The following is a 15,835-nucleotide window of genomic DNA, read 5'->3' as shown; positions in this document are numbered from 1 at the left end:
TGGATTTTCCTACTTTCCCTTCAACTCCACCCTCCCAGCTCTTTGTTCCATTTCTAAGGGACTTCCATCCTTAGCCTTACAATTCTTCTATGATATATCTTAAAACTCTCCAAATTATTTCATCTTTCACAAATTTAACTCTTGGTGTGTCTGTTACCAGAGGAAATAGGTCCTTCTGTGGTGTTGCAGGAATAGAATTTCAAGGACACTCGTGTAGATGGAGTTTTAAGTGACAGTGGCAAGATTTATTAGAGCAAAAAGTTATAGTGCACTGTCAGAGAGGCAGCAAAAGGGAGGCTGGAGGATAGCAGCTTCCCTGAGATCTTTCTTAAGCTTCCATATATTTTCTGGGGTTTGGGAAAGAGCAGGCTGTCTTTTAAACAATCCATTTTGTTTCCTGGCTTCCCCAAGGCTATGCTGGTGCCTTCCCCCATCTCATCTTTTTCCTAGATTTTCAGAGGCCTGTGCCCTTTCTGATCTTTTCTTCCAATCTGATCTTTTCTCCCAAACTTTCTACTAGTCCCCCTATCCCTTTTACAGTTACCAATTTGGTTCCTAGTACACATGCCTCATAGTTCTGCTTCATCATTTGGCTTCTACTATGCATGCACTTAGTAAAAGGAATTCCTTGCCATTTTCTCTCTCATACACCCACCCCACCCCCATTAGTTGGGCAGACTCCCTGGGTGACAGAAAAGCCTGCTTACTCTGTGGGGTGATTGTCTCATACATGTACTTACCTTCCCCAATCCTAATTATTATCTTAAAAATATTTCCCAGTAACGTAGAATCAAACTTTTTTTGGACTAATCTTTTTTTTTTTTCTGGTAAATTTCCTAGTAGAACTATTTACATACTATGTAATACCTTTGCTGTCCACCTTGAACAAGCACATCTTCTAGTCTATGACTCAATGCATCATTCTTTTACCCTGTTTGCACAACAGTTAAAAAAGAAAATTTCTTCACTGTATCATCAAAGTCTTTCTTGCTCATTTATTGGTATCAAGGTCTACTAATATATGATAGAATAGATCATTTAGGATTTGGTGAATGATTTATCAGGTTGTGTAACAGGTACGGCTATTAATGGAAACTATGCTCTACAATTGCATTTTTCAAGCACTACCTCCATTGTGGTAAGTAACCTCAACCCCAAGTATTAAGAAATGGAAGGACAAATAATACATATATAGTGAAAGTATAAGTAATTTCCTAATACACTATTTACCTAACTTAAATGTGAACATTTTATGATATTGTATTTGCTTTTTTGCAGGAGCAGTTCCAAAGAAATAATTCTCAGAAAAAAATTGTCCCATAAAATGTTTTTACCTACTAATAACAGAATTAAAATTTGATTGAAGTTGGTTTGTTACTTAAACTGCAAAAATTCTTATCTGGACTTATTTCTCCATCTCCAAGGTTTTGGGTCTCCATTTTGTTTTTATAGCAAAATAAACATTCCTATTTTGATAAGAGTGAGTCTTGTAAAAATGACCGTATTATAATTCAGAAACAGAACTCCAGATAATTCAAAGGTTGCATATCTTACTTCCTAATAAGACAACTAACAAAATGACATGGAATATGAGGGCTAGAAGCAAGCTTATTTGTTCAATTTATTTACTCTCAGAATGCTTGGTTTGGTTATATAAGAACAAATAGACAAAATTCTCAAAATGGAACTATTTTGTGTTTGTCCAGATATCTCTGGGCTTTTGAGAACTTCATTTATTTTGTGTCCAGTAGATCATTTCTGTGGATCAACCTGGTTTAATGCATTTTATTCAGAAATAAAAGACCATAATAAGAACTATGACCATCACCTCAAAATTTATGCCAAAAATAAAAAAAAAATGTTTTAAAAATGTTGTCACTGTACTCATAATTGATATGAGTACATGATATGAAAATGTTTAGCCCCCATGCTATATTCAGTATCCCATCTGTAGGAGGAGTACACAGTTGCACGCTCTTGAATTCAAGCATCCCATGTGTCCTAGTTTGCTAGGGCTGCCATAACAAATTACCACAACTGGGTGGCTTAAAACAACAGAAATTAATTCTCTCACAGTCCAGAAGGCTAAAATCAAGGAGTCAGCCAGCTTTCTTTCTTTCTTTTTTTTTTTTTTAAGGCTCTGAGGGAGAAATGTCTATGACTTACTTTTGGCTTCTGGTGTTTGCTGTGTCCTTGATGTTTCTTGGTTTGTAGATGCATCATTTCACTGTTTGCCTCCATCTTCATATAGCCTCCTTCCCTGTGTATCTGTCTTCACATTACCTTAATAAGGACATCAAGTATTAGATTTAGGCCCTATTCTAATCTAGTAATATTTTCTCTCATCTAGTTGCAACCTCAAAGACCTTATTTCCAAATTAAGCTCACATTTTGATGTTCCAGATGGGTATAATTTTGGGGTTACTATTTAACCCAGTGGGGTACTTAGCAGAAGTGGGCCTTGAATCTAGGCTTAAATATTAAGATCCAACACTTGAGTTGCTCTGCTCTCTGAATTTTCTCCTGACTTTGGCCATGTATTAAAAGGGAATCTCCATCAGCCAGGAAAAGAGCCCTTGTGATGACAACTGATGTAACACATCTTATGAATGAGACATAGACATTACAGTGTGCACACCTTCTCGTCTGGTGTCTGGTTCACTCTCCATGTTTTCTCTTACCCACAATGGATGGCAGTCTGAAAAAAGTAAATGGAAAGTTCCAGAAATAAACAATTCATAAATTTTAAACCGTGCTCCATTCTGAGCAGTGTGATGAAATCTCTCTTCGTCCCATTTCTTCCTGTCCTGGACATGAATTATCACTTCATTCAATATATCCGCACTATGTATGGTACATATGCATTGGTCACTTGGTAACCATCTCTGTTATTAGGTCTGTAACAGTATTACAATGCTTATGTTCAAGGAACCCTCATTTTAATTCATAATAGCCCCACAACACAAGAGCAGTGATGCTGGCGATTCAGATATGCCAGAGAGAAGCCATAAAGTGCTTCCTTTAAGTGAAAAGATGAGAACAGTATAATAAGGTATTTGGAAAGACAAACCATTTTTATATAACTTCTATTACAGTATGTTGTTATACTTTTTCTATTTTTTAAATTTGTAGTTGTTAATCTCTTACTGTGCCTAACTTATAAATTAAACTTTATCATAGGTAGTTATGTATAGGGAAAAAACACTACATATAGGGTTTGGTACTAGCCACTATTTCAGGCATTCATATAGAGTCTTGGGACGTGCATTCCCCACAGATAAGAGGGGATTACTGTATGGTTTTAAGACATTGAGTTTTTCAAGTTTTTCTCTTCCAAAGACTAACTGAGCCTATCAGGACTAATACAAAAACCGGGCGTGGATCAGAAGAACTTCCTTACCAAACCACTTAACATATGTGGCACTGGCTTTACGGTCAAATATTTGGTGGCAAGAAAAGTTGTATTAGAGACGAGAGGGACAGGGATGCCTGCCATGCAGTGGTTAAATATTTAGAAATAATAGTATGTGATAACTTAGAAGGAAGATACTATACTTACTAAGCTTTATCTGCAAATGAAGTGTTGAAAATCCAATGTTAGTAGCATGAGATTTTTCTAGTTGGTTGCACTTAACAGGATAATGCAAGAGAGATGAGCCCAGGTAATAACTAGGTTTTTGCAAGCAGAACTTAAAGTAAATACAGAACTAATAGAATCAAATGGCTTTCTGGGTTTGAAGTTTAACTGATACCTATCTCCACTTAATAATATACAACACTGACAAAACTGTTGAATAAGAAAATGGTTTATTAAGTACAGGCAAAAGGACTAATATCAGAACATAGGTTTCACACCCATTTAAAAAACTCTAAGTCGATATAAAACAGTCCTGTAAATTTTTTCAGTTGGAAAGGTATGGCTTAGTAAACACAACAACAACACATTCCTTTCCAATGTAAGCACGGAAGGCTTACATGATCCAAATTAAGTCCAGGGGAACATAGTTCAAGAATTAGTGTGTCTATTTGTTATCAGAGAATTGCATGGGTACACTTTCTCTGTTGCTAGTGGGAGTGGAGTTCTGACCATATTCTAAGAAAAAATATTTTCTAAGACTCACATGGGAGGATGAGGGAATTTTATTTGTGTAGAGTTAGATTTCTCAGTTTGCAAAGTCCCATTTCCCTTAAAGCAGCCCTGGAACATGTGCAGCTGGGGCTTCAGCTGAGCTAGAAGCAAAGCCAGTGTCCCAACTTTTCCATTCCATGGTGGAGCTGAGTCCAGCAGAGCATCAGGCTGGTTGTACCCCATTAGTCCACTATGTGGGTCCACATGGCCATGAACCATATAGGTGAATGCAGGAGAGTGTGCCCCCTGCAACGGGAGAGCCAGGAGTGAAAGGGGGTAAGGAGAGGGAACCTGCTTTGTTTAGGAGCTAATGTATTTCAGATTTAGGGCCCTTGCAGTGGCCATGTCGTTTCTGGGCAATGACCTGATCCCAGGTGTGACTGATCAGTAATCACCTCTCCTATGTCATTCAGACCTTACTGGGCATGTGTCTATTGTCTGTCCCCCCCGCCCCCCAGACCAGTGGGGAAGAGACCTGGAGAGTGTTAAATTGCAGCTTTCTGGTAAAGCTGTATAAATAGCATGTCTACATTATCTGGCCTTCCATTTGCTCCTTTCCTGTTATTAATAACCAGGTTATTACAAAGTTCCAATATTTACACGAGACTCACAGCAATCACATGGATAAGAAATTAATTAACTTTTTGAGAGAATTGAATAGAGAAACAAACCATGGACTCTAAATAATTGTCTGAAAGTTAAAAATTATATGAAGAAGAAACAATCAGCTACAAAAAATGTTTATATAATATCAATAAAATGCCTCTGCCTTCTTTCTGGCAAAATTAAATTATTCTAGGAAATTATAAATTAATTTTAGCTATAAATAAATTTAACTACAATTATAATTCTTCATGATTTTCCAACAAGAAAATGCATCGTTATCTAGTAGTTATTGGTAATTATTACCTCCAACCTATATAACATGAGAGTAAATGTATATACTTTCTTCTGTCTATGCTTTCCTGTAATTGGAGAAGCAGTAAACTAATAACGGGCACAGATTCAAACCTTTGTGATAACTTAAATCTTTTGTATTTTTGGATTGCCTTGCCTAAGACATAGTGTAGTATGGAAAATGTCTTTCAAAATGCAAATTTAGAGAAAATATTTTAAAAAAGGAATCTTTCACTGTTTTAATAACTGAAGATTAAAGCCATGTTTTCCATTTTCTAGTTATTTTTCCACGAGAAAACACTGCTGCCCTTTCAAGCAGGCTCTAATTTTAGCAGCAGGCACATCAGAGTATTTCAGGTAGGACATTTTGGTAAATATGCCCACAATACAAACTTGCATATGTCGTTTCATGTTGCTAAGACTGACTGAATGAGGCTGTGAGCTCCATTCTTCCTCACAGCGGTAGACAGAGTGAGAAAACAGACGACAATGAGGGGGACAGGAAACACAGGCTTTGTTTTACATTGTGCTTAAGACCAGGTAAATCTGATCTCAGCACAATGCATACTTTTGATGCAGTGCTAGCAACTCTAGTAAGGAAAAACAATTCAGTAATAAAAGTAGAAAATGTTGAAAGAAGTAAACATCAAAGAAAAAAAATAAAAGATAAAGTTTATGGTTTAAATAAAAAATCTGTTCAGACTATATTTTGAATGTTCAAAAACCAAGTAAGCTAACCACAAGCTGTATGTTTTCCTGTCAAAAGGATGGTTTGAAATCCATCAGTATTAAATGGGTACATTTGTGCACATGACTGCACTTTTGTAAATAGAATAACATTGAAGAGTGCCTTTTGACATTATTTTAAGCTAGAATCTGTAATGAGATTGTTGAGTCAATTATGAGCAGCTGATCAGGCAATGAATTACTTAGCCATCCACATGGAAACACATTTAAAAAACATGTTCAAGAGTTTAAAATAAGCTTAAAAATGGATCAGAAAAAATTCAGTACAAGTGACAAGTATATACAGAGCTGAAGAGAACTGTAGAATATATTTAAGGATTCCTATATTTTAAAAGGTATACTTAATGTGACCAACAAAAACATGAAAAGATGCTCATCACAAATAATCATCAAAGAAATGCAAATTAAAACCACAATGAGATATCACCTCCCACCTGTCAGAATAGATGTCATCAATAAATCAACAAATCTCAAGTGTTGGTGAGGATGTGGGGGAAAAGGAAACCTCGTGTGCTATAGGTGGGGACACAAATTAGTGCAGCCACTGTGGAAAATTGTATGACGTTTCCTCAAAAAATTAAAAATGAAACTGCCTTTTGACCCAGCAATTCCACTTCTGAAAATATACCCTAAGAACCATGAAACACAAATCAGAGAAAGAGCATATGTACACTTATGTTCATTGCAGCATTATTTACAATAGCCAAGATTTGGAATCAGCCCAAGTGCCTATCAGTAGATGATTGGATACAAAAGCTGTGGTACATTTGCACAATAGAATACTACACAGTCATAAAAAAGGGAGGAAACCATACCCCAAACCATACTCTGGATGGTCCTACAGAGTATTATGTTAAGTAAAATAAGCCAGTCAGAGAAAGACAAGCATCATATGATTCCACTTATATGTGGAATCCAATAAACAAGTACACACTTTAGAAACAGACTCATAGATAACAGAGAACAGAATGATAATTGGTGGAGGAGAAGGAAGTTGAGGGAGTGGGTGAAAAAGGTGAAGAGCCTGGCAAGTGTTGCTTCAACCCATGAACCAGGAGGTCCCATTTGGATTCCAGGTCAGGGCACATACCCAGGTTGTGGACTCAATCCCTAGTAGGAGGTATGCAGGAGGTGGCTGATCAATGATTCTTTTGGCTGACCATTGATGTTTCTATCTTGCTCTCTCCCTCTGCCTTCCTCTCTCTGAAATCAATAAAATACATATTTTATAAAAAGTGAAAGATTAAACAAAAAGAAACTAGACACAGGAAAAATAAATAAAAGTTATACTTTTGTGTTTTGCTATGAAATGAGTATATCCTATATAATAAAAAGCTAATATGCAAATAAACTGATCAGCAGAAGGACTGGTTGCTATGATGCACACTGACCACCAGGGGCCGGATGCTCAATGCAGAGCTGCTCCCTGGTGGTCTGTGCACTCCCACAGGGGAAGCGCCACTCAGCCAGAAGCCCTGAGCCAAGCTTATGGCTGGCAAGTGCAGAGGCAGTGTCGGGAGCCTCCCCACCTCCACGGCAGTGCTAAGGATGTCTGACTGAAGGCTTAGGCCTGGGATCAGGTCTAAGCCTGCAGTCAGACATCCCCCGAGGGCTTCCAAACTGTGAGAGGGTGTAGGCCAGGCTGAGGGACCCCCCCTCCCGAGTGCACAAATTTTAACCACTGGGCCTCTAGTTTTTTGGTTTTTTTTAAATATATTTTATTGATTTTTTACAGAGAGGAAGGGAGAGAGACAGAGAGTTAGAAACATCGATGAGAGAGAAACATCGATCAGCTGCCTCCTACACATCTCTTACTGGGGATATGCCCGCAACCCAGGTACATGCCCTTGACCGGAATCAAACCTGGGACCTTTCAGTCCACAAGCCGACGCTCTATCCACTGAGCCAAACCAGTTTTGGCATGGGCCTCTAGTTTTAATATGAAGTTACAAAATATATTATTAGAGGCCTGGTGCATAAAATTTGTGCACTGGGGAGGGGTGTCCCTCAGCCCAGCCTATACCCTCTCCAATCTGGGACCCCTTGGGCAATGTCCGACTGCCGGTTGGACATCCCTCTCAGAATCTGGGTCTTCTGGCTCCCAAACACTTGCCTGCCTGCCTGCCTGATCACCCCCTAACCACTCCCCTGCCAGCTTGATTGACTTCTAACTGCTCCCCTGCTGGCCTGATTGCCCCCAACTGCCCTTCCCTTGATGGCCTGGTTGCCCCCAACTGCCCTCTCCTGCTGGCCCAGTCATCCCTAACTTCTCTCCCCTGCTGTCCTGGTCCCCCCTAACTGCCTTTCTCTGCTGGCCTGATCGCCCACAACTGCCCTTCCTTGCCGGCCATCTTGTGGCTGTGGGTGCCGCCATCTTTGAGTGTGAGGCAGTCAATTAGCATATTCCCTCCTTATTGGCTGTGGGCGCTGCCATCTCTGAGGGTGGGACAGTCAATTAGCATATTCCCTATTTATTAGGATATCAAATGTCTTACCTCAATGTCTCTACCTTTTCAATTTTGCCACATAACAATGAAATTGTGAAATCATTCATACATACAAAAAGAACCAGAGGTGTTTATTCATTCCTACCATACTATAGGTAATATGCTAGTCAGTTAGCAATAAAGTACTATTACACAGAAGCAGAGCAGCATAGTAGCAGCAAAAGACAAATATAATCTGATGAATGATCTTAGAAGAGAGTTAGGAAATGCCTCATTTGGCTCTAACCACAGACAGTTCCTGAGAGAGGACTGGAGTGGTAATAGTTTATTTGTTAGTGATTCTAAGAAACAGTAGTAGGTCTGGATGGAAGTGAAAGTGAGAAAGGAAGGAGGACTACACGGGCATATTAAAGAGCAAGGTACTATTTGGGCAACCTGAAATCTGAGAGATTGGTGGTATGCTTATGGTTGCTCGTCCCAGTGCCAATATTTGACCTCGGTCAGGGTATCTCAAGCCCTTCAACTCTATGGCATTTCTGCCAGGCCAGAACTCACAGGTGCTTGCAGTAAGTCATAACCAGATGGCATAGAAACCATGAGAGCGACAGAGATATTTGTGAAATAGAGTTGGAGCAGGAACTTGGTCAGGGAAACAATCAGAAGAATAGAGCAATGACTAAAATGATAAGTGGGAAGTGGTCTAGTGATGAGGATTTAGATGAGAGGAGAGATTAAAGACATATTAACAGGTTGAATATACAGGACTTATTAGAGAAAGGAGCATTTCTAGAGGGAGGTGTGGGAATACTATGTTTTATTTTGGGAGAGACTTGAGCATATATGTATGTTAAGAGACAAGTTCCAGTGAATATGGACGGACTAAAAACAGAGCTGAATGAGATCCATGAACAGTTAAGAAAATCAGATTCACAAAATAGGTCTATTGTAAAGAATAATTACGAACCAATGAGGCATACAGATACCAAAATTAGTCTTGAACAAAGACATAGCCAGGATTTATTACCTGACAGTATGTTTAGGCACCCTCAACAAGATTATATCTTCATGTACAAAATCAAAAGCTGTCCCAGTTTTCTTTTTAAAAGGATAATATGGGACTGTGAGGGGTGGAAAAAATTTGCAACATGGAAAGATGTTTAAATAATAAAAATACCTGTATTAATCTTTCCAATAGCTTTTCTAACAGCTGGTCTTCAGATGTTTTATTACATATTCCTGGGTACTAGCAGGATTTATACAGTCAATAGAGCTGGCCCGGCCTTGGTACTCACTCCCTCATTCAGAAACTTAGAGAGATCACTAGGGACATGGAAATGAGGCACAGGTTTCAGTTTTCAAACATCTCTTGTGAAGAGAGAAACAAAGAATACATAGGTGAAAATTAGAACATATTTGAAGGTGTAGGATTTAAGAGTGAGAAAGAGAGATGGAATCTGTTGGTGTCTAATTTCTCTGGCAGATAAAGGGTTAGGTTAATTGCTGAGAATGAGGGTGGAGGAGGATTGGTTAAAGCACAGGGAAGATGGTGAATTCTCAAAATAGCGAATTTGAGACAAACAAGGTTGGCATGCAGAACATTACAATGCAATGTTGGAGATCTTATAACAATTTCATAATATATTTTATCAGAAATGTAGTAGAAGTTGCTGGTATGGTAGAGGAAGTGGTGAAGCATAAAACACTGAGTAGCTCATGTTGAGTTTGTGATTCAGCAAATGAATGGAATCTTTTGCAATCCCCATTCCTGGTTTAGTTTAGATAAGGCGCTGTTTGCTAATACAGTATTGTCCAAGGCCAATGATCATTCACATGTTCACTTGGAAATCATAGCCCATAGAATAATTAAGTATGAAAAAGGCAGCTTTCCTTTTTTTGTCCTGTTTCATTCTGCTCTTTTCATTTACATTTCTTTTTAAATTTTTTCTTTCTTCCTTTCCCTCTTTTGTCCTTAACTTGTTTTTTTTTTCTTTATTTGTACGTTCAGTATATGATTTTTACCACTTGTAAACTGCTTTTATATATTTTAAATTTATATATATTTGCCATTTAAAAAGTCAAATAATACTTTCAGACTTATAAGAAAAGTACTAATCTTCTAGACTTACCGTCCTTACCTCTAGTCCCTTGACAATCAAATACTTGTTTGAACAAATGCTGCAGGTATTTATCGATTTAAAGTTTGGATCTTAACTTTTTACTCAATATGACATTGAGGATTTAACTCTCTTGTGCCTGCCACTCAGGAGTGCATTCCCCACTCCTCTTCTCCTGATGTAATTCTAACACAATATTTGTCATATTAGCTTTTATTTAGGATTGAGAAGGCTAAAAAGGGCTAATTCCAATGTAACTTTGATATTTCGGGGGGCTAGTAATATGAATCTGTGCCAGCAAGCCCAGTGTACATTCTTGATAACCTATAATTAAGTTACTGCCACCTTCCCCGAAACCAGTCTTGCAGAACCTGTTATCTAAATACTCACATTTCGCCCTAACTGGTTTGGCTCAGCGGATAAAGCGTCGGCCTGCAGACTGAAGGGTCCCAGGTTCGATTCCGGTCAAAGGCATGTACCTGGGTTGCGGGCACATACCCAGTAGGGGGTGTGCAAGAGGCAGCTGAATCGATGTTTCTCGCTCATCGATGTTTCTAACTCTGTATTCCTCTTCCTCTCCCTTCCTCTCTGAAAAAAATCAATAAAATATATTATTTTTAAAAAAAATAAAAATAAATAAATAAATACATTTCACAGAGGCCAAAAATGATGAACAGTGCACAGCCCCATAGAGGGCCAGGTTATTAACACTGGCGCCAGGCCAGACCATTATATATGGTCTCAAGACCCCCAACACCTGGGGTCTTTTTGCAAAGCCAGTGAAAAAACCAGAAGTATAATCCATATTTGCAGGACAAAGACCCTAGAAAGATATAAAAGAGAAGCTCCATGCATGTTACTTTGCTCAGACTTGGGAAGTTATTCCACTGAGTCCACCGGTGTAAATAAACAGTGTAACTCCTTTTCTCTAAAGCATTGCTTGTTTTTTCTTTGGTCTTCTGCAACAGGATTTTATTTAGGATTAACTTCTAAATATTAAAAGCAATATTTGTTATATTCACTTTTATGTTTACTATGTAATTATTGTTCAGAAACAACTTTTTTCTTGCCTAACTTTTTATTTTCATGGGAGTTAATAATTCTCTAGGTATTTCTTTGGCTGAATTTTTTATGTACCCTAGTACTAACTCAGCATCAAATTACTGATAATTGCGTACATTGCCTCTCAATATGGTGAAATTCATCCAGGAATTTACTAGTTCCAGTTGTGTACTTTGCCTTTCTCAAACTTGTCACCTTTCTTTCCTAGTGTATTCTGATGCTCTTGAACTCTAACAGCTCTCATTTGGAATTTCTTTCATAATCAGCTTCAGGATTCTCTTTATCCCTTTCATATATGATATATAACTTTTGACATCTTTTGTTCTTTTGCTTCTTCCACTGCAACATAATCTAATAGTTGTCTCAAAGAAAAAAAAAATGCACTGGGGAAAGTTAAACAGGCAAGAAAGACTTAATCTCCAGGCTATTGCAATGGGAGAGTGAGAACAGAGTTCTGTCTGTGCTCAACTCCACTACAAGAAAGGGCTGGGAAGTTTTTAATTGGTTGGGTGGGAGGAATCATAGGCCATCTCTGGCTTGCTAACTGGTTTTACCCAAAGGATAACAAACTCCCCATATCTTTGTGACAAAAAGTACTTCTGCAACTTGGAGGAATGTGTTTGCCCAAGTTAGGCTCCAGCTCTGCCAGGGAAATGGGACGTAGGAGTACTATCTTCCTTGATTACATTTCACAGAGATAGCTCCCAGGTCCTAGGAAAAGATATGCCTGGGCTGCAAAACTGCCAAGAGCCTTTTAAAAAGATTTACATCTCAAAGAAGCAGAGACATAATTTACAATTATAAGTTCTCCAAAGTAAATGATGTTAGAAAAGGTCAGAGACCTAGAGGAAGGAAGAAGGGTGTTTAAATTTTACTGTCCTTGAGGAGAATGTTGAAGTCTTCTTGGTGGGTTCCCTCAGAAAGTTACTTGGCTGGTTTATTAAAACTTTTTTGAAATATTATGTTTCTTACTCCTTAATGATAGTTTGTTATAGTGTAGAATTTTAGATTGATGGTCATTTTTTTTATCATAATTAAGAAGGTATTGTTCTATTGTGTTTTAGTTCCCATACTATTAAAAAGTTGAGTGCTATTCTCATAACATATGCATGTTTTTTGTTTGTTTGTTTACTTGTTTTTTTAGTATTTTTGTTTTTGTTTTGCTTTCTGTGAGATTATAATCTTATTCTTTGTTTTTGTAGTTCTGAATTTTTATTAAAATATGTTTTTGTGCCCTAGCTGGTTTGGCTCAGTGGATAGAGCGTCGGCCTGCAGACTGAAAGGTCCCAGGTTCCATTCCAGTCAAGGGCATGTACCTTGATTGCAGGCACATCCCCAGTAGGAGGTGTGCAGGAGGCAGCTGATCGATGTTTCTCTCTCATCGATGTTTCTAACTCTCTATCCCTCTCCCTTCCTCTCTGTAAAAAATCAATAAAATATATTTTTTAAAAAATATATGCTTTTGTGTGGAACTTATTTAATTTATTATGCTATGTATTCAGTTTGGCTTTTTTCGATGACAAAGTACATGCTTTAGTTTAAGGAAATATCCTTATAGTATTTCTTTTTTTCTCTCACTTACTTCTATATCAGTTGACTGTTGAAACTTGTAAATTGATTATTTTTAAAAATAGTTTTATTCCTTCCTATATTTCCATTTAACTTTTGCTGTTGCTGTTCTTTCTGAAGTCTATCCCTACCTTAATCTTCCATTCTTCTCTAGTTTTGTGGTGCTGCTTGTTTCTTAAGTCTGCCTTCTTTTTATAATTTTCAGGAGCTCTTTCTCCTTGGTGGTATTTTCTTTTCCTGTAGTGCCTTTTCTGGTAAACTTATGCAATGTCATCTCAATGCTCTGACGATGAGTAGACATGACGTTTCCCTCTACTGCAGAGTCCCTGTTTCCTCCAAGTTACTCTTTGTTTCTTTTATCTATTTTTGTCTGCATGCTTGTTGCATTTTCCTTTGTTTTTTTTTGTCTCTTTCTTTCATATGCATGGCTTACTTCAAATTTCTGCTGATTATTATCTGCCATTTCCATTTATGTGAGGCACTAAAAAATGAATGTAAGCTCTTTGTGTGTGGACAAGATTTGTTTCTATTAGGCCTCCCTGCAGGATGATATAGTAGAGACTCAGCAGACCTATTGAACTGTCTCTAAATGCAGGGATTTATAGCTCTTTTCTTTAATATTTTTGGTCGGGGCAGTGGGTTACAAGCGAATATAGCGACCTTTACCTCAAAAGACTGTGTTCCTCACCTCACCACTGCTCTCAATTTGACCTGAACTCCAGGCGCAGTGTCTCTCCAGCTACCTTTCTCCCGATGTATAACCTCCTGTGTTCCCTCATTATCGACAGATACAGTTGCCAAATGCCAGGGCTCCAGGCTTTTGGAGGTCCAATTGCTTCTTCTAAAGACTTTCATTCAGTGCTGGCTGTTCAAATTCCTGAGCCTTTCCCAAGTCTGCTTCTTGTGGGTTCTCCTCTGTGGTCCTGCAGATATTATCCTCTTTTATTTTATTTTTTACTAAGTCAGCTATCACTTGTCTGTCAGCTTGCCATCTTCCAAATTTGGTTGAAATACATTTTTAACTTTTTCCTGTTTATTTTGTAGTGGAGGATATACTTGTTAAAATTCTTAACTTTTTTGTAGATTTGAGGAAGGATTATATGTAAACGTATGTATTCAATCATTAAATTTGTGATGCCTTAAGTCAAAGAAACATTAATTTTATAGTATATTCAAGAAATATTACCTTTTAGTATTTTCATATTATAAAAGGTTGTAGATTGAGCAATCTGTCACATAGTTTTTATTTAGACTGTTGATTTGTTTTGGTGGGATTTTTTTGCTCAAATGAATAAGATGTAATTGCAATATTCTTTAAAAACATTTCAAGTAGTGAAGAAATTGGAATACGAGAGCCTTGAACCAGAATTTAAGCATAGATAGCATTTCAAAGTTTCTGATAGAGAGAATATTTGAAAAAAATTTCTTCTTTACAGTGATACATAAATGTGGAGACTAAGGTTGAAAGAAAACTTTTCAGATTTTTGAAGTTTTGTGGTATAGATAACTTTAACTATACTTCTTTCTATATATAAAGTGTATACTTAACTCTAAGTATGTATTTATAAACATACACATATACATTTACAAATTTTTATAGTTTGGTAAGATTTTTAAAGTAATGCCATATACTACCAAAAGTTCTATAATTATAGTTCATACATGTATCCTAAACCACTGTAACAAGAGGATCCAATGTTAAAAGGATGGAGAAAGTATTTTTTTAAAGCATTCAACATTTAGTAAGAATGTGTATATTTTATATTCCCCAAAATAAATAATAAAGATGATTTACTAGCAGAAATAACGTAATTTGGATTTTCTTTTCTTCTAACTGACTCTTATAGTTCAGAAATAATTTTTGGTCATGAAGAATACAGTACTATGCTATATTTTTTGTTGATATTTAGATGGAGGAAGGAAGAGAGAGAGAAACATCTATGTGAGAGCTCAACATGGGTCATCAGCTGCCTCTTGCCTGCCCCCTTCTGAGGTTCAAGCCTGCAAACCTGGCATGTGCTCTTGACCAGAAGTCAAACTGGCAACCTACTGGTGCATCTGACAATGCCCAACAAACTGAGCCACACAGGCCAAGGCTACAATTTTTAATTTTTATAAAATATTTACTAAATTTTATATAGTAAGGATATAAAACATATTTGATTAAAAATTTACATAAGATTATGCAAGCTTATATACTTGTATTATTTTCATGAGCTATTGGGAAATTATGTCACTCAGTTATTAAATTAGTTAGGTTTAATAATCAATCCTTTCTCAGCTATGCAATCTTTAAAAACCAGAATACTTGGAAATTAATTTCAATGTGTCATATCCTCACATAATATAACTGCATTAACATAAACCAGAAATCATCTGATAGATTCTGTGACTGGCTGATATGTTTTAATTCATATTTTCTATCTCACTATAGCACATCATTCCACACATTTTCTCCAAAGTGCAAATTTAGGTTGCTATTTAGATTTCTCATCATCCTTAATCACAATATATGGTCTTTAATCTTAAATTATAGAGGAATAACCAAATCTTTACTACATATAAAGAGAGAAGCTGAAGCCCAAAGTCTAAATTAACTAGAAAATGGATTGGCAGTTATTAAAAATCAGTATTATTACAATAAAAATATAAAGGTATAGGGTATTTTCAGGAAGAAATTAAATTGTTCTGGTTCTTTGGTTGAAATAGTTGGGATTCTAGTGAGTGGGGAAAAAATGCTAAGCCTATCACAAGAAAAAAAAAAATATTCCTACTTGAAAATCAATAACAACTCATTTTATAACTATATTAGCATATATCAGCTGGACTAAAAGTCACATTAAATCAAGATAGTGATTGCAATCTGAGCA

Source organism: Myotis nattereri (assembly GCF_964212035.1).
Source record: "Myotis nattereri genome assembly, chromosome: 2".
Lineage (NCBI taxonomy): Eukaryota > Metazoa > Chordata > Mammalia > Chiroptera > Vespertilionidae > Myotis > Myotis nattereri.
This window is presented reverse-complemented; position numbering follows the sequence as displayed.